Source organism: Halichoerus grypus, chromosome 2 (assembly GCF_964656455.1).
Source record: "Halichoerus grypus chromosome 2, mHalGry1.hap1.1, whole genome shotgun sequence".
NCBI classification, from domain to species: Eukaryota; Metazoa; Chordata; class Mammalia; order Carnivora; family Phocidae; genus Halichoerus; species Halichoerus grypus.
The window spans coordinates 199,379,808-199,405,595 of record NC_135713.1 but is presented as its reverse complement, the minus strand read 5'-3'; the positions used below and the strand labels follow the sequence as shown (position 1 = coordinate 199,405,595).

Genomic DNA, 25,788 nt, shown 5'->3' with positions numbered 1-25,788 from the left:
GGTGTATCTGCTTTGATAGCCGAACGTATTGCTGTTCCATTCCACTCGCTGAGATTATACAGCCCTGCAAGCCCTGTAACCGTCTTGCCTTTTAAAACCCTGTATGCGGGGGAATAATGCCTCACACCACCGGGCGGGGGCGGGGGTGGGGGGGGTCTGTCTACTTTAATATTTATTAAGTAATGTATTACGTTTAAACAGCTTGAATTAACTCTGGAAAATCAATGGATGTATAGAAACCCAGGCTGTAGCCCAAAGCTAAAAACGGGGAGACAGAGGAGCTAATTCTATGTAGTCAAAGGAAAGAGAACGAGTAACATCTCGCTCCACCACAATAGGCTTCTTCTGAAATGTGTTTCTGCATGGATTTCTTCTAAGAAACAGGTGGGAGAGGTCCAGTTAATCCCTTAAAACATATTAAGCCTAAATGGAAAGAGGAAATTAATCATTATGTATGTCTCTTCTTTAACATGATTCAATCTATGCATCTGTAGATGGCTAAGAATTTCCCAACCCATGTGAATTCAGAGAGGCAGCATTTTTATTTCCAGGTAATGAGCTCTTTTTGAAAATCAATCACCCAGAAAGGGATGCCATTTCTCTGGAACATGGATTGAAATTGTTTTACTTTAATATTCTACTCTAAATAAACTGAGTACCCCATAGGCCAAAATAGTTTCATATAAAAGAAGAATCTTTTTTTTTTAAGATTTTATTTATTTATTTGACAGAGAGAGACAGCGAGAGAGGGAACACAAGCAGGGGGAGTGGGAGAGGGAGAAGCAGGCTTCCCGCCGAGCAGGGAGCCCAATGCGGGGCTCGATCCCAGGACCCCCGGGATCATGACCTGAGCTGAAGGCAGATGCTTAACCCACTGAGCCACTGAGGCACCCCTAATAGAAGACTCTTTAAAGAAATGAACACAAAGTTATAAGATTATGGTTGGTTGTGTAAATTTAGTTATGGGAGGGGGCAAATGAATACACATACCCTAATCTTTCTTATCAACATCACTCTTACCCACCATGGGCTGATAGGCAGCAATGCTTATTTCTTGAAATAGAAAGAGAAAAATTGATTATTGCAATAAGCAGCTTCGCAGCCTGAATCAAAGTGTTACCTTAATTATTTAGCTAAATAAGGAAAATGAAGGATTCTGTCTTATAAGTAAATGAAATTTTGTAAATGCATGATAGCTTTGATTAACTCCACTGCTTCATGTTAAAAAGGAAAAAAAATTAAATGTGCATTTTAATTAATAAGTGACTTTTCACTATGTCCCTATTAGGGAAATTCTAGTGTTCCAAAGCAGTCAGTGCTTTTTGGAGTGATGCATGATACAGATTTCTCTAGTCAAAGTGTATCTTTTTTTGGCTGAATCAGTCCTTATTTAGCAAAAATCCCCATTAGTTTTGGACACCAATGCAGTTGGGTTGGGATCCATCTGTGGATTAAATTTTTCCAAGGAAATGACAGTTATGCTCTTACTGATTCCCTCCACAGTAACCACCTATAATATTAGAGCCAAATATTAGTCATAATCTAGATCTGCAGTCCGATTATGAATGGTGGTGTGACGCAGAAGGTGATTGTTCTACTAGCAGCACAAATCTTTCCTTTGCACTTATATAAATATCTCTAGCAATCCAATATATTTTCAGGCTTCTATTAACCATATATGCAGTCCAATTTTACAATGATGAGAAATGAAAATCCCTGTCACTTGCATCTGCTGGGTGTTGAGAACCCCTTTCTAATCTTCACAGTAATAATTAATAGCAATAAAAAATAAATGTCAGATGAACTTAAAGTGTAGGCAGGATGAGTTTGCAATCTGCTGCAATGAGGACAAGCCATTGACTGTGGTATTTTAAGGCACTGAATGTGATCTTTTTTTTTTTTAAGATTTTATTTATTTGTTTGAGAGAGAGAGAATGAGAACAAGTTGGGGGGCTGGCAGCAAAGAGAGAGGTAGAAGCAGGCTTCCTGCAGAGCGGGGAGCCCAATGTGGGACTTGATCCCAGGACCCAACCGACTGAGCCACCCAGGTGCCGGGCACTGAATATAATCTTATCAATGGGAAAACAGCTTTGGCAATTTCACTTACCATACTGGTAAGATTTCATCTTCATAGTGAATTCAATAAATGTATTTGTTGAGTAAATACTTTGTACTTTAGCGATATGCTGAGTGATATGGGAGGCTTAAGAGCCCTGCGAGGAGCAATTCCCTCCCTCTGAGAATTCACAATCTCCCATTGAGAAGACAAGCAATGCACAAGTGAAATCAAATGGCCAAATGACAGTATAATTAAGGCAGGCTATGACTGAAGTGCTAAAATCGATCATGCAAGGGAAAAAAAAAATTCTGGAGAGTTTCTGAGGAGTGAAATCAACTAGACTTCATGATCAAGTTTAGAATGGAGGACTTAATCTGTGTGACATATTACCATGTAGAGTTGGGTTAAGGATGCTAAGAGCAAACCAGAAGACAAGATTGCCTCTTCATTCAATTTATGTCCTAAAACACCCATTATGCTCTCAGATCTGTCTATATACATGTAATCGTGTGTATAAATTATAAGCTGCTTCTACGAAGGCTGCATGTCTCTGCCTACACCGACACTTTTTCTTCTAAAGCAGTGGGCTTTATTCCACAAGCCTTATTGGCCATTAGTGACCACTGTAACACACAGTGGTGATGCCTTATTTTTCTGGCATACCTGGGAATGCAGCATATCACATAATAGCTTTTCTAACTAATTGACATTTCTTTGTGGTGAGAGTCATCGTCTCTACTATACCGTATGCATCCTTGAACTCTATCTGATTGTCCCTGGAGCACTCTGTATTTATCTCTACCAGAGCATGTTTTGTTCCTCTCATGCTATTAAAAATATGTTTCCCTATATGTTTTCCACTTTTGAAAATCCACTGCCATGTCTTTTTTTTCTCTTTATATCCTCATTGCCTTGCACACGGCCAAGGAAATACATCACTCTCGGGCGCCTGGGTGGCTCAGTTGTTAAGCAACTGCCTTCGGCTCAGGTCATGGTCCCAGGGTCCTGGGATCGAGTCCCGCATCGGGCTCCCTGCTCCGCAGGAAGCCTGCTTCTCCCTCTCCCACTCCCCCTGCTTGTGTTCCCTCTCTCACTGTGTCTCTCTCTGTCAAATAAATAAATAAAATCTTTAAAAAAAAAAAAAAAAGAAAAGAAATACATCACTCTCAATGAATGTCAGCTGAATGATGGAATGAAATTAACAGTATTTTTGAGTAGACTACGACTTTTGAACAATGACTCAGTATCGTTATGATAAACATAAGCTACTTCATTTTTACCTGCAACAGAGGGGGACTATCCTGGTACAGTGAGGGCAATGTCTTCTACGTTAAATGACCACAGACTAAGCTTATTTAATCATCTGTTTGTTTTTTCTCTCTTCTCCACCAATGACAGCTTTCACTTCTCATTTTTGCTTCGGCCAAATATATCAGGCTGTCACCATGCTCTATCTAATTTGTTGATTCTAATCTGCACTGGACTGAGAAATTATATAACCAAGGTTGCTTAAAAATATATGCAAAGTGAAAGCAAATATAATCTGAAGGGCTTAAAGTGGATATATATTTTTAAAATAGTATGAGCAGATGCCAAATTTGGAGTTACCTTGTTTTGGTCAGTTTCCTTTTTCTGGGTAAAAAAGCTTCAGGATATGGATTTATGACATCTATTTTGGCTTCTCAGAGCATTTAAATGCTTTAGTCCTTGCATTTACTGTGTAATGAATCGTTGAGGAAGACCTCTGGGTAAGGGAGGGAGCTCTGTGTCTGCAAATGTTCATTTGTTTACATGTAGAACAAAGTCATACAGTCATTTATTGAGAAATCACTTACTGTGTCCATTAATATGATCTTTATTTTCCATCAAATATGTTAAAGCCAACAATAATAAGTGGGATCTTTTTTTTTTTTTAATTCACACTTGCAGAGCAGCTAAATTATTATTTAGCAAATTACTCTTCTGTCGTGCTCTGGAGGACTTTACGTATTTCATGTGGGTGAGGCAATGACTCTGAAAATGCTGCATTTATCCAGACCCCCCGTTACCGTGGCTCTTAACACAGGGATTACGACGACCGTTTCATCCGTGTTGTTTGTGACACACCAGCTGCCTCAGAGCTAATGAACCTGAAGTCCCGGTTCATTCTCTGTTAAAGTGGATGGCAGCTCCTTAGGTCAGGTGCCCTTGCTATAAAATGCCTGCAACTTGGCATTTTCCAGAACTAACAACAACAAAAAGCAACTTGAGACCACCAAAGCTAGTCACCATTGGAGACATTTCAGGAATATGCCACAAGATACAAAGAATATACAAAACATATTTTGAGTAATGTCAATAATGATACTGTCATGTTACTTTTTTTTTTTTTTGTCATGTTACTTTTGAAAGAAAGTATACATACCTGAATGTCTAGGTTTTGGGGATATTGGCTTTAACAGTATGTGTGTGTGTGTGTGTGTGTGTGTGTCGTTTTTCAAGTGTTGAGTATGTATAGGTCTTTTTTTTTTTATTGTCAAAGCAATTATGGAAAATGTACAAGATAAACATTAAAAATGTAGATTAATGTAGAAAAACATAGAAAATAAATCCATATTCCCACCATTATAAATACATTGGTATATCTCTTCCCCCTTTTCCTATCTTTCTGTTTCTATTTTTATATCTTTATATATTTTTTTATAATTTTAGGATCAATTGTGTCATACTTTTTGATACATGAGTATCATACTTTTTATATGTAAGTGTTTGTCATGCAATTAAAATTCATTTGAAAGCATATATTTTAATGTTTACATGTATTTTATGTCCTAATATGTATGAACCATACTTTGGTGAATCATCACCTATTCTTATACCTTTATATTCGTATTTGTTTTGTACTTGTATAAAGATACATTAACTGCTCTTGTAGATTGTTTATCTTCATCTCCTACTATTATGTTAGGTTTCCAAATGTGGAATTATAGGTCAAAGGGTATGCTCTCTTGAAACTTTTTTTTTTTTATTGCATCCTTTCAGGTCAAATCCCAATGCTTTGAATTTCAAGGATGTTCTAAGTTGTGTGATCTTGAAGGTGGTGACGGCATTGCACGGTGGGGAGAGTTTGGGCTTTGGGTCGTCCTGCTATGTGTTTGTGACATTGATCCAGCTAGCTATGAAAGACTGTTTTAGGGATTAGAAATAATGCACATAAAATGCTTGACACATGATGAACACTTAGGCAGTGGAATTATTTACACTAGCTCTTGGTACTGCTATTAAGGATGATGAGGTTAATAAATAGAATAACTTAATTGGGGGAGTAAGATGTCTTCAAGAGATACTTATATATAATAAGCCTTTAAATAACATAGCAAGCTGTTGCAGTGCCTGCCTCAGTGGGAAAATCATAAATGAAGAGGTAGTATCTGAGGAGTTTAGCAACATTTTCATAGCCGTATGGAAGTATGGGTTGGTGTTGGAGAAAAGCAAAGTGGATTTTCCAGGTGATGGTCAGCATTTTAATACATTCATAAAGGGCTATGGACTCTGAAAAACAAACTGAGGGTTCTGGAGGGGAGGGGGTGGGAGGATGGGTTAGACTGGTGATGGGTATTAAAGAGGGCACGTTCTGCATGGAGCACTGGGTGTTATACGCAAACAATGAATCATGGAACATTACATCAAAAACTAATAATGTAATGTATGGTGATTAACATAACATAATAATAAAAAAAAAAAGAAAAAGAAAAGGATATTGGGATTGAACATTAAATTCGGGCCAGATTTTTGACCTATAAGACAAGTGTGAGGAGTGTTACTTTCTTCTTTAGACAGGGAGGGATCTGCAGATGAGTGAATGCAAGGCTAAGAGACGTGAGCAGGATTCTTAGAACACTGATCTCACTGTCATTTCTCTGTCCATTGCCTCTGGCTGCGGTCCTACCATGTGATCGTTTCTTCCGGATTTCTCTTCCTGCAATTTCCCGAATTCCCTAATTGATAGGGAAATGGGTTAATACAGCCTCTAAGCCTGCAGATTTCAAGCCCAAGTTTCCTTCCTCTGCTATCTGCAGAGGATAACTTTTCATGGCATCTGTGCTCAGACAAATCTAGAAATCATAGAATAGGGCTGATAATTTTTGCAGCCAAAGACTAATGCCCCCCAAATGGTTCCTACACTGACTGTAATACATAAAAGTTGGCCTTGCACTCCTCGTACAAGACCTATTTCCAAATGTCTGGCTCAATTCTTATGCTTCCCCGTGAGAGATTTCTTCCATTTTAAAAATAAATTCGGGGCGCCTGGGTGGCTCAGTCGTTAAGCGTCTGCCTTCGGCTCAGGTCATGATCCCAGGGTCCTGGGATCGAGTCCCGCATCGGGCTCCCTGCTCAGCAGGAAGCCTGCTTCTCCCTCTCCCACTCCCCCTGCTTGTGTTCCTGCTCTCTCTATGTCTCTCTCTGTCAAATAAATAAATAAAATCTTTAAAAAATAAATAAATAAAATAAAATAAAAATAAATTCGATCAGTACCTAAGGAGATGGTTAATCGTTTCCTCCTTCATTGACTTGTGTTCTGCAGGTAGATAGCCTTCATTGGCCCTTGGTTAATTTTCCTTTTAATATTCAAAGTCCTGTGTATAAGTTACAGACAAGTAACTTGTATCACAACTATGCAGAAATCAAATACTATACCTCATAGTCACCGATAACATTAATGACTCATAATAATAGGAAAAACAGCATTAATAGCATTATATGATTATTAAAAGAAAACCCAAGTTATGTTACTGCCCATTTTATAGGTGCTTACTTAGATATTTTAATGTACTAATTAGGATCAAATCCAGATATTTCTTCTCCTCCATTTGGATTTGAGCTTCATCCAGTCCATTATAAATGTTAAAGAAATCCAAAGGAATGATCCCTAGAAAGGAGGGTTTCAGAAAATTGTTTATGTGGTTAGCAACAGAGAAACTGAATTTATGACAGACTTAAATTCTGTCATGGTGTTTCAGCTTCTGATCTTCTCATCAGCAAAGGAGATCTCATTTTAAAACTTGTATTTATGCTAAATCTATCCGTTTATATGGTTGGTATAACTGAACCATCAAATTTTAGCAGGGCAGGAACTGACATGATAAATTATGCATTCTTGTCACCTCTTGGTCATCTTCCTGCCTATAAACTGAAATACAAAGACTCCTACTGTACCTGTGAAGTCAACGTGGGGGAAAAAATCAATTAAGAGTTTAGCTTTCCCATTGACTGAGATTAAACCTCTTATACGTGTTAACTTAACCTGCAATAATGCTTTCCAAAAGAAAACTTCTTGAAAGATGATGATGTATTTCCCGCTTGGGCAAAGGTTAAAACCCAAAGCTATTGTTCTTAATGCCTATTATTTTTATAGACAAATCTAGTACCTCCTTAGTACTGGATTAAGTAAAAGAAGGAATGTACTTAATAAATGAGTGGGCACAAAGCAAAATCAAAGTGCATAAACATGAAAATGCACGCACACACAGAGTTCTACCTCTTGACCTCAGTGGTGTCGTATCTAAAAACCTCACAAGACATTGAAGACGGCTCAATTTTGATCTGTAGTCACTTAGTTCTGGCAAAAGAGCCGTAGTCAGCTTCCAGACTCCCAATTTCTCGGCAACTTGCTTTCATGATTCTGATTTTATGGTGTTTAAGAGTTCAGTTAGATCTTACAATTTGCAATTTAAAACATTATCTACTCACCCATTGCACACATATTTCTTATGCATGAAAATAGGAAACTTTCAAAGCAGATAGTGGCGACTCTCTCAGGATTTTCCAAAAATAGAATAATCTATGAAGCTCTGAGGCTAAACAGCTTCAATCTTTCTGCAAAATGCTAGCTAAGTACACATAACTCAAGCAGTTCTTCCTTTGGAGCAGCAGAAAATGAAAGTGTTACTTGGATTTCCTGGCAGAAGTTATCTGAACATCTACTTGGTCAAAGCATCATTTAGCACAAAAGACTGTCATCGGTGCCATATTCATAGTGTCAAAATCTAGGCAGTATAATGGAAATGTATGCAAGTCTCCTTAATCCTGGGATCACAATGAATCGGCGCTCTTCCCTAAGTGAATTATGCACAGATAGTAATTCATTCCTCTCTGTATTCTCTCTTCTTTCCTCATGCAATGCTCGCCTTGGTTCGTTTTTCCTCTCCATGGTCCACACATTTTTTCAAGTCCTACAAGAAAAGAGGACCCAGACGTAGCCAGTGATCCAGGCAGAGCACTTAGAATTGTATTATTAGCATTATTCAGCATTTGGTTCATCTCTGCAAATGCAGTTCAGGATCTGCATGATTCCAGCCCCGCAAGCTCCATTACAAAAGCACAGCCCATCAAAGCAAGTTGCCGGAAAAGCCTCAAGCATACTTAATATAAAAACCAATCCATACCCTGCAGGTAAAATAGTCCAGGCAGCACAAAATAAAAATAAAAAAATAAAATAAAAACCATTTTTGAAATTATTTTTCCACAAGGGAGAGCAATTCTCTGTGAATTGACTTACGGGCCATGACATAAAACCCCAAAATAAAAGAAAGAACAGGAAAAAGAGGAAGACCCCTAGGCACAGACAGGTGTCCTGTTCTTTCTCCTGTCTCCTGAACCTCTTCGGAGTCTCCACCAGCAAAGGAAGGCAGCCTGACCTGCAGCCCCGTTTCGAGCAACATAGAGACTGGAGATCTCTCCTACAAGGTTTCACCCCCTAACTCCACTGAAGACCCCCTCAGACCAAGAAAAATTTTTCTCACAGGAGAGTTTGAGAGAGTCTATGAGTTCATGCTTAAAGTGAATTTCCTAATTTCCTCTCTGGGCAAATACCGGGGTATTTATTTCTCTTACGTAATTTCCAGGGAGTCCGCTATGTGACCTGACTTCTATTCTGTTGGTCTACTGAGGGACCTTACCGTCAAACGGTCACCCTTGCTGAGAACGTACCCAAGGACTGATATATGACTGCAAAGGAACTTAACAATTCCTGGAAGGAAAAGGGTTAAGAGCCAGTAAAAACAGCATAAATTTACACATGACCTAGTACGATTACACTTTTATTCTCTTCCTTGCAAGGAACAACAATGGCAACATCTATAACTAATACTTCTGGTCTAAAAAACCTTCGCAACAACCTTCTGGTTCGAAAGGATCTCTAGACAGAGAGATGCACTTGCTGGTGATTGTTCTTTCAAAGGGATCTAAAGGGTTCATTACATCATGGAAAAATAATCTCAACTATTGGGAGCAGAGAGCAGCCTTGTGTGATCGGTTTGTGATGGCCTGATTCTGGCTGACAAGTTCTAGAATTACAACAGTTTTGTCCCGATTTTAACCTAACTGCGAGGATGGGGGATGGCTTCAATAGCCAAAGGACTTGACTTCAGAAAGAATTATGAGCAGAGAAAAGCCAACAAACAAACAAACAAAACCAAAATAAAAAACGGTCCTGGAGAAAAAGAGGGGACATGCATTCGTTTTCCCTTAGATGAGATCAAATGCTCCAAAGAGTGAATGAGCCAGATGCTGCAGTCCTCTAGGTCCTAATCCTGCAGTGGAGGCTTCCCTATGGGAGCAAACTAGTTGTAAACTGAGCTCTCTGTAGACGGTCCAGGTTGGGGGGGGGCGTGGCGATAGAAAGTGGGCGGAGCTAGACTAGCCCCCGCTCCCCATCTCTTAACTCCCTCCCCGCCCAACAGTCCCCTTTCCTGTTTTCCCTTTCTCCTCTAGGAATTTTCCATCAGCTGGAGAGCAAGGACATCAGTTGTCACACTGATGGGAAAAGTTGCACGTTTGCACTTGGCCATGGCTACATCTGGGTGACCATGTATTTGCCTAGGGAGCCCACTGATGAGTGGCACTGCAGGGGCATGTCCCACCAATGTCCCTCTCTTCTCTTCCTCCTCGGTCCTCTGCCTTCCTTGCGGTTCCTACACAAACGTCTCAAGGAAAAACCTTTATGATGCTTCCTGGCAACGGAGCTCAGATATCTAGATCAGCAGATATCTGGAAGAGGTGGTCTTGGGGACTTGTCAATACAGTTAATTGTACTAGAAGTACTAATGAAGGATTCAATTAAAATGAAAAAGGTAGCAACCCAGGAAAAAAAAATGAGACATTTTGAGATAGTGTCTTTGGGAGATTTTTTCCTTTAAATATCAGCTTTTCAAAAAACTTGATCCCTTGTGTAGAATTTTACTTTTTTTTTTTAAGATTTTATTTATTTATTTGACAGAGGGAGACACAGCGAGAGAGGGAACACAAGCAGGGGGAGTGGGAGAGGGAGAAGCAGGCTTCCCGCTGAGCAGGGAGCCCCATGTGGGGCTCCATCCCAGGACCCTGGGGTTATGACCTGAGCCGAAGGCAGACGCTTAACGACTGAGCCACCCAGGCGCCCCTAGAATTTTACTTTAAAATCCCCTTTATTTTGTCCATGAAAACAATATAGGATTGAGCATTTTGATGGGAGAGTATCTACATCAAGAAAAGGAACCAGAGCAAAGATATGTGATTTATATGCAAATGTCCCTCTATTACAAGACCCCTAGAAAATGAAAACTTTTTCCTGAAATCAGGGCCTTTCTGATATTTTAAATCAAGGATATCACCCTTTCCACTGTTCTGGAACAAGGGATCTGTAAAGTTGCAGCACACAGGCCAAATCTGGCTCACCATCTATGCAGCTCCTGAGCTAAGAATGATTTACAGTTCTTAACTGTAGGCAGAAAAAATTGAAAGAATAATGTTTTGTGACACTTGACTATTTTATAAAATTCAGATTTCTATCTTCATTAGTAAAGTTGTAACTGGAACGTAGCCACACTCGTTAGCTTGCAGATTGTCTATGACTGCCGCTTCTGGGCTAGAAAAACTGAGTTGAGTAGAAGAGACAGAGCCCATATGTGGCCCACAAACCCTAGAATACTGACTCTCTGGCCCCTTACGGAAAAAGTTTGCTGACCACTGGTCCAGAATACTGCTATGGGCATTAGGCCAAATTGAGTATAAAGGGTATGAAACCATTCCTCAGCTCTAGTACTAGCAGGTTGAATACATTTAATGGTAGGATTTTTTAACTGTTGGTGCCTCCTTGTTAAAATGGAGAGAAAATGCTCATAGATTTATTTTTAGGATTAACCATATATGGAATATAAAATATGTATTCAAACAATAAATATTTTCTGTTCAAACTAATTATAGTTGACATATTTTGATCAAGTTCACTTACATGTCAAAATTAAGTGTCTTCCAAGTAGACTCCTAAAATAAAATTAAGGTTACTGTTTATATCAATCCTTAAAAAAATCAGTGAACGTCAACACTGATTCTGTGGAGATTGATTTTTGCACATCTATAGCTAGCCTGTTTTAGGCTTGCAGATCCATAGCGGCCCTGAGAATCTGTGAAACTATCAGACAAGTTTTTCCCTTTGAGTTGTTTCAACTCAAGGAATCTTGAATTTGATCTCACTAGCAATTGTTAAGTGTTGCATGTAAGGGTATTTAGTGATTGATAAATATATTTTAAAAACCCACAATAAATAATAGAAGAAAATGGATTATTTTGCAAAAATGAAACTGTGTCCTGAAAAATGTTTAAGGACTTTGAATTTTGAATGCAGATTATATCATACGATTCCATTTCTTTGAGAAAACAAAAATCTTTATATTTAAATCAGTTTCCAAATCTGAACCTCTTTCTATATTTGTCTTTAGTGCTGGGATTAGGCTGTGGTAAAGAAGGCACTATACACCTCAAGTATGAATTTTAAGAGGTACAGAAAAACAACAACAACAACCCAGTAATCAAGATAAGCAATAGTTTAATGCATAATTTTTTAAAAAATAAGAATGCAAAATAATCCATGATTAACAAGGTAGGTCAAAATTGTTATATATATTCAGATTTGTTGGAGTTACCTGCAATAGAAAAACTCAAAATATCAATACATTAAAAAAATACAAACCTATTTCTCTTCCATGTAAAAACATCTGGAGACGGGTACTCCGCAGATGGTATGCTGGGGGCCCCAACGTAGTAGATGTGATTATAATTTATTTTTATTTTCTTATGTTTGTATATTGGCATTTTCTCATTTTTCTCTAAATATTTATTATTTATTAATAAAGAACAAGACCTAGTACACTGTATAGTTTTAAGACTAAAACGAAGATGCCATTCCTTTTTTATTAAGAGTTTGTCTTTTTTATTAAGACCAAGACGGCATTTTGATCCTTCGTTTGCTGAGGTGACAACAGAGAATACTGGGTAAATGCTCTCCCGGTGCAGGCAGCCTTCGCAATCATATTTCCATACTCACTAGGGAAGAAATATTATATCTGTCTAGAAACACAACTAAATCATTCATATAATATTTTGTTGTTTAGCTGTTAAATGAGTGAATGCAGAAATTGTTCTAAACCAATAGAAGTTCATTGGTGAGGCTGGAGGAAAACTCCTCCCTGGGTTTAACAAGAAAAAATAAAAAGCAGAATGCACATTTTTAATATAATGCAATGTGCACCTTTACCACCCTACTTCACAGAAGGCAAATCCTGGTAAATTCCTTCAAGGAACAGAAGTACAAAGTCACCAAAACTTGTTCCCACTAGGAATTTCTAAGAATTAATAGGAGTTCGGTCTTTTCTCCCCAAACGCCACTAGACATGCCTATAAGCCTAATTTAATCCTATTCTGTAAAAGTTACATTGTCTGTTTATTTTAATATCAGAAGCTCAGTATTAAATAAATAGGGCTTTGGACTTCTGCTCATTTGAATACTTCCTTTAAAAGGGAGAGAGGCAGGAACACATACTCCTAGCATTAACCCTCCTGCCCCTGGTTCGTCATCACGCTATTAATAATATGAAATGCTAAACCCACAGATTGACCCTGAGAACCAGATTCTAACATGTGAAAGTCTTCCTGAAACTATTGATTTCCAGAGAGCTTGTTTCTGATAGGCTTGTCACCTGACATTAATTTTTCTTGACCCAATTAGATAGTAGCATAACAGCTGTGCTTCTATAGAGACCAATTTAGCCCTTCAAAACATGTGGCATGGAGAAAACGTTCGGAATTGCCTCTAGGAATCAATGAAAGAAAAACACAATAGGGAGAAAAATCAAATATGATACTGATGGGATTTAAAAACTAATAAATTATTGCATTTCCTGAGAAATTGTAGGAAGAGAATTTATCAAACATTAAAAAGAAATAAAGCCAGCCCATTGATTTCCATGGAATTTTGAGTTTTAGAATCTACTCCAACGAAATTGGAATAGTGATACTAATTCTCTCAAACAATATAGGATCCTCCCCCCCCCACATCCTTTATATTTAGTTCAATTTTTTTTTATTTTAAAAAAGTGATACTAGTGATCTTTGGGGTTCAATATTATTCATCAAAAACCCATGGATAAAAATCCGTGATCTTATTTTATCCTGTTTTAATATTGTACAAACTTGGAAGAGGGGGTTGAACAAGATTTTCCTTGCGATTCTGTCCAAAGGTATTTTTCCGTGATCTCTTTGGCCAAACTAAAATGGGAGAAATTTTACCTTATGTTATTGGCCCTCTTAACTTTGTCTACTAGAAATAAAATTGTTATAATCTTTGTTCAAAACTTCTGCATGAATGTAAGTCCTCTGAGAGTCATATAATTTAAATGATTAAGATGTAAACTCAGTTAAGTATGAGTTGTTACCTTAGTTCTCCATGACCTGGGTGGTTTCAGTCCTATGACATTCAATATGCCATCAGTATATATTTCTTCTGTTTGTTTTTGTGTAGTTACTTTAATCTGATGAGCTCTGAAGGTTGATATAAAGGTGTTGTTACTATTATTACTATTATTATCATAATTATCATTGTAGTTTCCAGTTCAGAGAATATTAAGCTAAAGACCACCCCTTTCTTTCTTCATGGTCAGTAATTGTATGTGAGTTTAAAAACCATGACGTCCTGTCTTTCCAACACAATGTTCTTGTAGGATTATGGATTTCTTTCATATAGTCTCCTGGAAAAACTAATTAGATGGCAGCTATCATTGCAAACACACAAAAAATAAGAATATAGTGCATTTGATGCTTTTAAGAGTGTTCCCTTTGTAATTGTTTGTAAATAGCATACTAACAAGTTTTTGTGAGCCTCTCTCTTGTTCATGTTATAATAATCAACAAATGCACTGTAGCTACCCAATAAACAGCAACTTTAATACACACTAAATATAAGTACAACCCTCGTCCAAATATTACAATTGAACTTACAATGACAACCACAAATTATGCATCAGTTTTGTTTACATCATAAAGGCCTCATTCTCAATACCTCTAAGAGTATACATTGAACATTTTTCATTAATCAATACAATAATGCATGCCCTAATACACACCCAAACATAGCTTTACAAATAGTTAATGCATTCATTGAAAAACCCATTATCTCACTTGAATCCATCACCCTCTCTCTTTACAATACTTTCAATGAAAAATGAACTTCTCTAGTTTGTATGTTCTACTGATTGATTGAAAATCTCCCTATTAGATTTTAGCATCACTTAACTACGTGCTCTGTAATAGCAAATTTTAAAAGCATGAAAAGTAAATTCAAAAATCAAATTTAGGGGCACCTGGGTGGCTCAGTCGGTTAAGCCTCTGACTCTTGATTTCAGCTCAGGTCATGATCTCAGAGTCATGAGATCAAGCCCCGCATTGGGGCTCCATGGAGCCTGCTTAAGATTCTCTCTCTCTCTCTCTCTCCCTCTGCCTCCTCCCCCTGTGTGCATGTACCCTCTCTACCTGCCCCCTCCAAACAAAACAAAAAAGTTTAATTTTTTTTTAGAGATTTTATTTATTTATTTGAGAGAGAGAATGAGAGAGAGAGAGCACATGAGAGGGGGGAGGGTCAGAGGGAGAAGCGGACTCCCTGCTGAGCAGGGAGCCCGATGTGGGACTAGATCCCGGGACTCCAAGATCATGACCTGAGCCGAAGGCAGTCGCTTAACCAACTGAGCCACCCAGGCGCCCAAAAAACAAGTTTAAAAGGACTTTGTTTTAAAAGGATATCCCAAGCCAAGGCAGGACCAAATCCATTAAGATCGGTTCCCTTCTCCCCAAAAAAGAGTGGACACGGAAAGGTCCACTGGAGAGGTAATCAATCACAATCCAGGGTAGATACAGGGAGATGGGGCTGACTTTAACTGAAAAGACCAGTTTTGATATGAAAAGCAAATAGGTGGGAAAAAAAAAAATCAAACCCATGAATGGAAAAAGAATAAAAGTTAAACTATCATGAAGACAAACAAATGTGTGATTAAAAATCGTGTCCCTCAGTTGATGGCCCTTTAGCTCCAGCACCAACCCACAGCAGCGAGGTAACCAAAGTTCGAGAAAAACCTCAGCTCCAAACGGACTCTTGTTCTCTAGCTCAAGTACTCAACTCAGCCTCTTTTACTACATTTTAATGCCAGATCCTAAAAAGCTTGTGAAATAGTACACAGACCCATGGGCCAGGACGGAGTCCCAACACACTTTACACATTTCCCTTCGACAGTTGGTTGTAATCTAGGACCAAACAGAGAGAGAGGGAGAGCGAGCGTGTTGAGTCAGAGGCTTTTTCTCCTTGGTATATTTACGTGACTGGTCAGATGTTCTTCCTGAGCCAAAATGGTGATCTAGCCACTTCTTTCTGGATCTTCACAATTAATGTTTCCATGGCAGATAAAATTAGTTCTTTTATTGAATTGTGTGAGTACCTGAACCACTCACAGAAATGAGATGTGTTCATTTCGAAAGCTGGGGGTTTTGGAGGTTTGGGGGTTTTTTGGTTTTGTTTTGTTTTTGTTGTTGTTGTTGTTGTTTTGTTTTGTAATCTGGGTTTTTTTTTAAAATTGGTGAATTCTTACGAATTCAAAAACACCCAGCCATGCTGGCTGATGTGACTTTCAACATGGTCACATGCCTCCGAGGGACTTCGGGAGCGTCCGACGACCCCATTATATTTTCCTGGTCCATTCACACTCCCGGGCTCTGAAAGGGGTCCTGGAGTCATTTCCAGCTCCACTCAAACCTGGAACAACCGCTTCACTCTCAGCTGATTCCCTTGCTTCTCATCAAGAAATGGAAGCAGAGAGAAGGGTGCCTCCTCCACCTCTAAGTCCCTGCACGCACCTGCGTCTTCATCCCCACCTGGACATGCTATTCTCCCTCCATGTCTGTAGCTGGAAGATCCCCTCCTTCCTCTTGTAGACTGGGTGCCGCCCCTTCTCATCTCATCTATTCAAGGCCTCTTCTTTATTTATCCGCTCTCTCCTACATTGTCTATTTTTTCCTCTCTATGGGATCGTTCCCATCTGCTCATAAGCATGCTGAACTACCTCCCACTAACAAAAGAAAGAAAAATACAAAGAAGGAAATTAAAAAGAAAGAAAGAAAGAAAGCTTCCTTTGACCCTGTACCTTTCTCCAGCCGCTACTTCATTTATCTCTTCCCCTTTTTATCAGAACTTTTCAAAAGGTGTCCCTGTTTTCTCAGCCCAAATTCTCCATCGAGTCTCCTTGAGTCAGGCATGCCCCCAGCCATTCTTAAACGCCCCGCCCCCATCAACTTTGTTTCCTCACACTTGGCCTCCAAGCAATATTTGACAATCACTTGCTCACTTTTTTTTTTTTTTACTCGGCTAAGGAACCACTCATCTGTCTTTTCTCCTACCTCACAGGACAGCTCCTTTTTCTCTCCCTTTAATGACTTTTATTTGTTTCAACCTCCCCATGTTCCAGTGTCCCTGGCTCTGGGACCATCCAACACCCCTCCCCGAGTCTACACTCAATTCCTGGGGGATCTCGAGCAAGCCTATGCCTTTATAGACTTATCTATGCAGAGGGCTTCCAAATTTCCATTCTCAGGTCTGACCTTCTCCCACAGCTTCTCCAAACCCACATATACAACCTCCTACTGTTTTCTCTACTTGGGGACATCCAATAAAGCGTTTGAAACACATCGTGGTCCAAACTGAACTCTTAAGTTTTGCTTCTCCCCCAGGCTCTCAAACTTGTTTCTGCCCCAAGACCTCTGCACTGGCTTGGAACTCTGTTTCCCCAGCTAGCCACATGGTTTACTTTCTCTCTTCTAGATTTTTGAGCAAATGTTACCTTCACTGAGAGGCCTTCTCTGACTACTCTACCTAAAATGGCACCCATCACTCTCTGCACAGGTATATTCCTTTATTTTATTTTATTTTCTTATTTTTTTTAAAGATTTTATTTATTTATTTGAGAGAGAGAGAATGAGAGACAGAGAGCATGAGAGGGAGGAGGGTCAGAGGGAGAAGCAGACTCCCTGCCGAGCAGGGAGCCCGATGCGGGACTCGATCCCGGGACTCCAGGATCACGACCTGAGCCGAAGGCAGTCGCTTAACCAACTGAGCCACCCAGGCGCCCTATTTTATTTTATTTTTTTGCATAGCAACTTAACTGTGCCTGGCATTAAATTATGTTTGGTTTGTTTGTTTTTTTCATTTGTTTGTTTTACTTCTGTCTCTCCTACTAGATTGCAAGTTCCTAGAAAGATCATTTTTTCTGTTTAGTTCATTATTACCTTCACAATGTCTATGAATGACCAGACATGAGGTAGGTGTTCAATACATGAATACATGAATTAGTGAATGTTAGAAAAATGAGGATTGCAATGGAAAATTTTTATCTCACTGACTGCATTAATTCTAGTCCTGGCAAATAAATAGAAGGATGAGAGATGACAGATAGATAGATGATAGATAGATAGATAGATAGATAGATAGATAGATAGATAGATATAGATAGATAGATGATAGATAGATGATAGATGATAGATGATAGATATAGATAGAAAATAGATAATGATAGATGCTAGATAATAATAGATAATGATAGATAGATGACAGATAAATAATGATAGATGATAGATAAATAATGATAGATAGATGATAGATAAATAATGATAGATAGATGAAAGATAGATAATGATAGATGCTAGATAATGATAGATAAGCTACAGGGAAAGGAAGGCAAGGAGAGAGGGGAAAAGTAAAACTCATCAAAAAATAAAACCATGGTTTAGAATGAGGGTTATTGTTCATTGCAACAAACTCTGGGTAAAGATGTACAAATAGAAGATAAGGATCATGTTTGGGTTCTGCTACTTAATAATTACATGACTGTGGGCAAGGTGTTTTCTGATTCTTAGCATTTCATTGATAAAGTTGTGAGAAGAAGTACACAGAAGATATTTCTGTTATAAAATTCTGTGAGCTGCATCTCAATTTACGATGACATCATGCCTCCAAGGGAGGCGTGTTGGAACATGATGACATGGATTTGAATATTAAGAATGGATACTTTTTTTTTCCAGGCAATAAAAATAGAGATGGGCACCACGCACTGGCCACGTACTCTTTGCGCTAAGTATTGTCTTACGTGCTTTTGCATGCCGTGAGTCATTCAGTTGTCACAACAGTTGTGGGAGGTACGTATTTGTACCCCGTGTAACACATAAGGAAATGGAGTTTGAGAACTTCGTGCGAGGACACACTACTAGAAATCCGCAGAGCTGGGACTCCAATCTAGAGCAAGAGACCTCCTGGATTTCAGTCTAAATTAAATGAGAGGGTGTAACAGAGAAAGAGAGATGCAGAGAGACTACCATATAGAGAATGAGAATCAGAGATAGAAACAGGGAAATTGAGAGGTATAAAGAAGACTGAGAAATAAGAGACCAAGAGACAGATGAAGAGAAAACCAAGGCTAGCTAATACACAAGCATGCTAGCCTGGCAATACCTCTGTGAGAATTTGTTAAACTCTCTGGTTCTCTCTCTCTCTCTCATTCTCTACACACACATACTACTTATAATGAGAGAGCTTTGGAACTTCATTATTTTCTACTAGTTTCATCCTTGATAAAAGCTATAGCCTTGATCATACAAGCATTGATAATATAAACCAGTGGCCATTAAATTTCTGAATTTGGTACAAAATATATAATTTAGTCCCAAGCCCACAAGTACTCTGTGGGAAGGGGGCCAATCCTGTCTTTCTCTGTTCTTCACATCTGGATGCTGACATAGTGGAATTTAGAAAAAAAAAAAAAGAAAAATCATTTAAACAAATATCACAACTCTTTGAAAAGCATAAAACTTATGAGATTATAGCATATTTACAAAGCAAATATTTACTCATGATAAAAATTGTGTTTATTAAGCTGTTTCTATATATGCATTACTGTGGTTATTCTAATCTAGTATTGGTGATTGATACTTAAATTCTGGTTGCTTTCTCTTACTATAAGTAGATTGCTGGATTAATAATTAGATTCTCAATGGACATGATTCAGATTTCCATCTCTATATTTTTAGATCAAGAATGGCAACCTGAATGAACCTCAATTTCATCTTCTAAATACATAATTCACATTGAGGTAGCAGAGGGAAAATCTAGTACATGGAATTCATACCTAGACCAAGGCCATCTGGTTGGTTTTCGGTGTACGCTAGTTTCTGATTTGAGTGCTGCCCATTATATTTTATTTATAGCCCTTATTGGCAATATGCTTCCCAATTTATCCTTCCAAATATCCTCCCATAGTAGCGGGGAGAAAATAAAAATTAAATCGATTTCCTTCATGGAAAAAACATGTGTTCTCTTGTGACCACAAGGTGGCACAATGGTGACCAAGAATATCCAACATCCTAATAGAATTGCAATTACCAGAAGCTTTTACATAATTGTTATTATTAATACTGTGTCTTATTATCATTACGATATTTCAGAAGATCCACATATCACCTTAGCCTTCAGGGAAAAGATAAAGTGCTTTTATTTATTTTTTATCATCTTCCTTCTGCCTGAAAAATCATTAATATTTTGCTTTTTCCCAAACCCCAACCCGAGGAAGGACAAGTAGGTGTGTAGATCCTTCATTTAATAATTGTCCAAAGCTTTAAACCAAAGAGTAATGGCTTAAATAATAAGTTACATATCTGGAGAAGGATAAACAAAACTTTATATTGTTTGATGTAGATGACATTGTTCTCGATTTAGTTTTAGTCATCCTATGACCATTCTAATATTTATTTGTAATATAAGAATACAAAAGCCATCCTGGATACTTTAGTTCACAGTACAAAGTTCAAGTTTGTTATTTGCAAATTGCTCTTTCTCTGGTCCAACACTAGACATGATCTTGGGAAGAGCACCCAGGAGATTCTAACGTGCTGTCCACTTCTTTTATGATTGTTTGGTATTGAGATTAGACAATCTCTCCTCATGCTCACAGGACTCAGAGACCACTAGAGTCTGGGAAGCAAGGAAGCAAGGTGCTGCAATCATAAGCCGTGATAGTTATTGGGAGGGTATAAAAGAGCAGCCACTGTTTCCCAACTGGAAACAAAGCACGGGCCATCCAGGTGCAGTTGATCAGTTGTTCACTGCATAAATCACCAATCTGAACAAACACCTTTGAGTAGTAATACAAAAGGTTAGTAGCATCCTTCACTGAAAATTTTTTCCTCAACTTCCATAGAACAAGTGTTCTGACATTTCACACAATTCAATAGCATATTTGATGCCCTTTGTGAGTTTGTCATAAATTTCAGTGGCCGCCATGAGAATTCTAGTACTCCACTTTAGTTACCACATTTTTCATGCCACTACCGGCTTCCTGCCATTGTAATGAAGAAGCAATATTTTACCTTTTTTTTTTAAATCAGACTTGAATCATTTTTAAATTCCTTGAATTTTGCTGTTTAAAATAGATCTTATTTCAGAAAAAGACAGTAATGACAGACCTGAAAACTAAGTTCAACAAATATTATTGTAGCTGCATTGTCGATGTATTATCGCGGGAAATAAAAAGGCACATCACAGTTGCACATTAGAGAAGGATTTTATAGGGGTGCCTGGGTGGCTCAGTCGCTTAGTCGGTTAAGGGTCCTGACTCTTGATTTCAGCTCAGGTCATGATCTCAGGGTTGTGAGATTGAGACCCGAGTCAGGCTCCGCATCAGGCTCCGTGCTGGGTGTGAAGCCTGCTTGAGATTCTCTCTCTCCCTCTCCCTCTGCCCCTCCCCCCACCAAAAAGAAGAATTTTATAAAAAGCAGAAAAATAACATGAAATAGACCTTTCCTATAAAATTCAGTTAGTACAGTAATCATGAGAATAGGGAAGATTGCAGTAAATCACATACACTAATGAAGAAAAGCATAAAAGCCAACAAGAAATAAAAAAAAAGAATCAGGGTGAGAAGTAGAGGGAGGGAAAATCATCACATTTTCAGGCTCCAAGGAATTATGGAATAACATAAAGCAACATCCCCACCATAAGTGTTCAGAAACAGTGGACCAGAGAGGTTGAGTAATTCCCCGAAATCCCACAGCTAATTAGCGGCAGTGCTGGGAGAAAGAAAGTGCTACTATTACTGATATATATGAAGGAAAACAGGGAATATTAGTTTTATTGAGCAAATCCCATGTATCAGATAGTTATGTATATGATTGTATATACATACGTGTGTGTGTGTGTGTGTGTGTGTGTTTATCCTGGTACACACTTCACGACTGGTCCACAAGGTAAATACTATTATCTGCATTTATACTCATTCAGGAACAGAGGCTCAGTGACAACTAAGAAATTGCCCAAGTTCACATAGCTGGCAAGGGACACACCTGGAATTTGAACCCACTTCTGTCTGATTTCAAGTCCACGATCATCGTACTACCGTAGGTCGTACCTTAGAGAACAAAAATTGTTTTTCCTTCATCCCAGAAGAGTTTGACACACTTCTTTTCTGGTACGTGAAGCGTGGCTCTCAGTCTTCTGGGCGCTTTGCTGAGTCATGGGGCCCCGCACATCGTAAGCCAGCAAGGTTTTCCAAGTTCAGTAAGCCACAGCTTGACTGGGCTGTGATGAGTCATTTTTGGATAATGAGCCTGCTTCTCCCAGAACCCCTTTAGTTTGGTGGAACATGTTGAGAAGTTTGAATACGATGCGTGATATTATGATATAAAGTGGTTAAATAGTTTTTGAAGCAGCTTAAATGCGAGGCCTAGTTGGCAATTTACACCGGAGAGTATCCTGGAGGATCTGCAGTCTGATTTTTCCCTGGGTTGGTACTATTCATGAAGCCTTCTGTGTAGATGAGTAGAGTAGTATTTTTATTCTCAAAGCACCATTTTACTCAATCCTGATGCCTCACACAATGGAGAGGAAGTGTGGTTTACGTAATCCAAAGTGGTTTGGGAAGACAGGACACATATCATTTACATTTGGATGGGAACAATTTATATTCCTTCTACTACATGCTCCTTTTAATATCTTTTGTTTCTTTCTTCTTCTTTTTTTGTGTGGGAAGGGGCTTGAGTCAATGTCAAGAGTCAAGGGATGTAAATTAATTAATAAGACCCTAAAAGAGATGAAGAGTTTGCCTCTAGACACCATGGCTTGCACTTTATTAGCGCTCATCATGTGCCGGATACTGTTGTGAGCAATTTTACAAATGTTACTGCACTTAATCCTTGCAACAACTGTGAGGTGGGTTCTATTATTTTCCTCACTTCATAGCTGAGGAAACTGGGGCACAGAGAGATAAAGTAAATTGCCCAAAGTCACATAGCAAGAACGTAGTAGAGATAAGATCTAAACCTAGGCAGTCTGGTTCTTAAGCCTGCACTCTTAATGACAGCTTAATACAGCAGGAAAAACTCTAGGGTAGGGAACTAAGAATCAGAAATGCTACCCAGGTTGTTCCAAATTGCACAGTTAATAAGATGACCAAACACTGTCAGCTCAGATCTGTGTAACTCTCTCAGGTTGGCCCCCTTTCCTTGTAGGTCCTGCCTCAAAAGCCACAGTGTCCGTGTAAAGGATGAAAAATCCCACTCCACATTGTGTTTGTTTATTCCCTAAGGCCAGGCCTGCTAGAGGACTAAAGGTTCCTGCCTCCAAGGCAAAAAGCTTGGTGACAGTGGATTAGTGCACAGCAGATTACCCCACTCAGCCTTAGCATCGCCCTGGAAAGAGGAAGCCTTTTTTAATGCAATCATTTTTGTTTACATCTTGGAGAAGGTTATCCTCACTCATCGTGGCTCTTATGGGCTGTTTCTCACCTTTTTTTTTTCCTTGCTCACTCTCCAGTCTCTCTAAATAATCAATGACCAATTAACAGTTCAGTTCAGAAGAAGCACTTCTAGAAAATAATGAGCTTCTATTTGACAAAGGGTCTTGGAATGATCGCTTTTCCCATTTCATGATTACAGAATGAAAATAGCTCAACCCTCAGGCAGCATCAGAACTGCTCACTGTCTATTCAGAAAGAGCCCCGGGCATTGATAGTTATGTTTTCTTCTTTCTGCTGCCTCTCTGTGGCTGTGTCTCTGTGGGCTGATAGCCTCTCTAAAGTTGGAGGTTTCCTCATTCGTAAAATAGAATCTGATTAAATGAACTAATACCTCTCTGATGTCCGAAAGGTCTTTGGTTCTGGAATTGGCAGCTGGTAGAAGCTAGCTCTGCCCTTAACCTGCCCCCTTAAACAGCCCCCAGTAGCTAGCCCCCCTTTCCCACGCAAACTGGTATCAGATAGAATCAATAAATAGCAGAATAAATAATTGATCTCTAATATGTGCTTCTAATTCAAATAAAGAGCCCTCTTTACTCACAGTGCACAGTGCATGTGACTGATGCATTTTATGTGGAAATTTGTTGGTTTCTGATAACTTTCTGTAAAGACGTTTTCACGGGGTCTAAACCTCTTGGGGCTCTTTCTGTCTCAAGTTCAAGTTACTTAGATAGTGATTAAGGATGTTTTATAGGCCCTTGTGGTAAATGATAGCATAGAGAAAAAGCATTCCTTGGCCGTGTAATTTGGCAATACTTAATCTGTTTGGGTTTTCATCCACTGGGCTTGCTGAAAACTTTAAAATGACTAACCTGTTTCTCTGCAGCTTCCAGAGCTCCAAAGATTGCATCAGGGGCCTGAGTTCAGTGATTACCCGGCTCAGGTTGCCTTTTTTATTTAGAGGACCCTTCATCTCAGTCCAGCTGCTTTTTTCTTGGGACGACAGACTCTAGATACAGTATTCTTTTACTTTGCAGTATTTATAAAATAGCATAAATCAATGAGACCAAACAGCAAAAGGCAGTCGTTTACTTAACTTAGTTTATTTAAAAATTTTCCCAGCTCGGTATTCAGCAACTAAGAATCTAGCGAACTTCACAACGCCCAGCCCTGTCAACTGAAATCTCCGGACTCTGTACAAAAGATCCCAAACCACAGGCGTGGCCCCTCCCGAAGAAAGGAGCACAGGGTGACCTGATGGGACAGATGGAGCTTGCCCTCAGCCAAATGTCATCACCCAATCACACAGTCCTAAGAGGATTGTGTTAAGTTGCTTTAGGAAAATAGGCTCTGCGCAAGAGAACTTGGGAATCCACTGGGTCCTAAGATTTTTCTTACTTGAGGAAAGCTCCAAAGCAAGGCAGACAGATGATGGTTTCCCGGCAACACTATGATTTTGCCTTTTCAGGAAAATGGAGGCCTTGCCTGCTCTCTGTCCACAGAGTCACTGGAACGGAGTCTGTTACAAGCTTTCTCCTATCCCGGAGAAACTTCTGCAGAGAATTTGCCAAGCACCTCCCTAGGGCTGTTTGTGTGTCTGTGTCGTCATCCGTTCTCGCCTTCTGTATGTGGCACCCAAAGTCCTTTTTTTCCGGAATGTAGGTCAGGCTGCTTATTTAAAAATGAAAGGGAGAGAGCCAGAGAGGCCACGCCAAATTTGGAATTGAGGGAGGGCTTTGTGATTTATAAGGTACCCGGGGTGGATACGGGTGGTTTCTGGGAGTCCACAGTGGAAGCTTACCTTAAAAAAAAAAAAGAGGGGCTTATACACATGCCTTACAGAACACTCAGAAGAATCAATGCTTGTAATGTATGGAACTCATAGAATATTCTTTTTTAAGATTTTATTTATTTATTTGACAGAGAGAGACAGCTCGAGAGGGAACACAAGCAGGGGGAGTGGGAGAGGGAGAAGCAGACCCCCTGCTGAGCAGGGAGCCCCACGCGGGGCTGGATCCCAGGACCCTGGGATCACGACCTGAGCCGAAGGCAGATGCTTAACGACTGAGCCATCCAGGTGCCCCAGAATATTCTAAACCAAGTAGAATTTAGTGCCTCATTATTTAGGCCCAGAGAATCTATTTCACACATCTCCTGGCCAACTCAGAAGTAGTTCAATACAAATATCTAAAGGGAGGATCTAGATTTCTTGGCGTGTATAATAAAGATCTTCCACTTGAATACATGGATGCAGTTTGGTCTCACTGGGGGGCTGAGCCGAGTATTAGCAGAGTTTTGCTTTTTTACCAAGCTGCACCGTGCTTGCTTGCCTGAGTTTGCCTGAGTCTCGGTGGGTTTCGGTTACTTGCCCTAGTAAAAGTCCTGTTGATGTAATTCCAGGGGAGGGAGAGGAAGGAGATAAAGGGCAGCCCCACAGCAGGCCTGGTCAATCTTCTTATCAAGGTCACTCAGCTATCCGTGTCTCAGAGGGATTTCCAGGCCTGAAGTAATTCTTTCACGTTTGTTTTACAATATAGTGGCATTTCCTCAAGTCCCCAGAAAATACGTACTTTCCACAGAGACCAACTCCGTCCAGTGTCAAGTACAAGTACGAGCTGGACC

General features: G+C 39.3%; 1 long non-coding RNA gene across 1 annotated transcript in view; it reads left to right on the top strand.

The window, feature by feature from the left end:
- The window catches only part of LOC118530372 (uncharacterized), a 69,556-nt gene that overhangs the window by 742 nt on the left and 43,026 nt on the right, over positions 1-25,788 (top strand). The gene's annotated exons all lie outside the window — the stretch shown is intronic.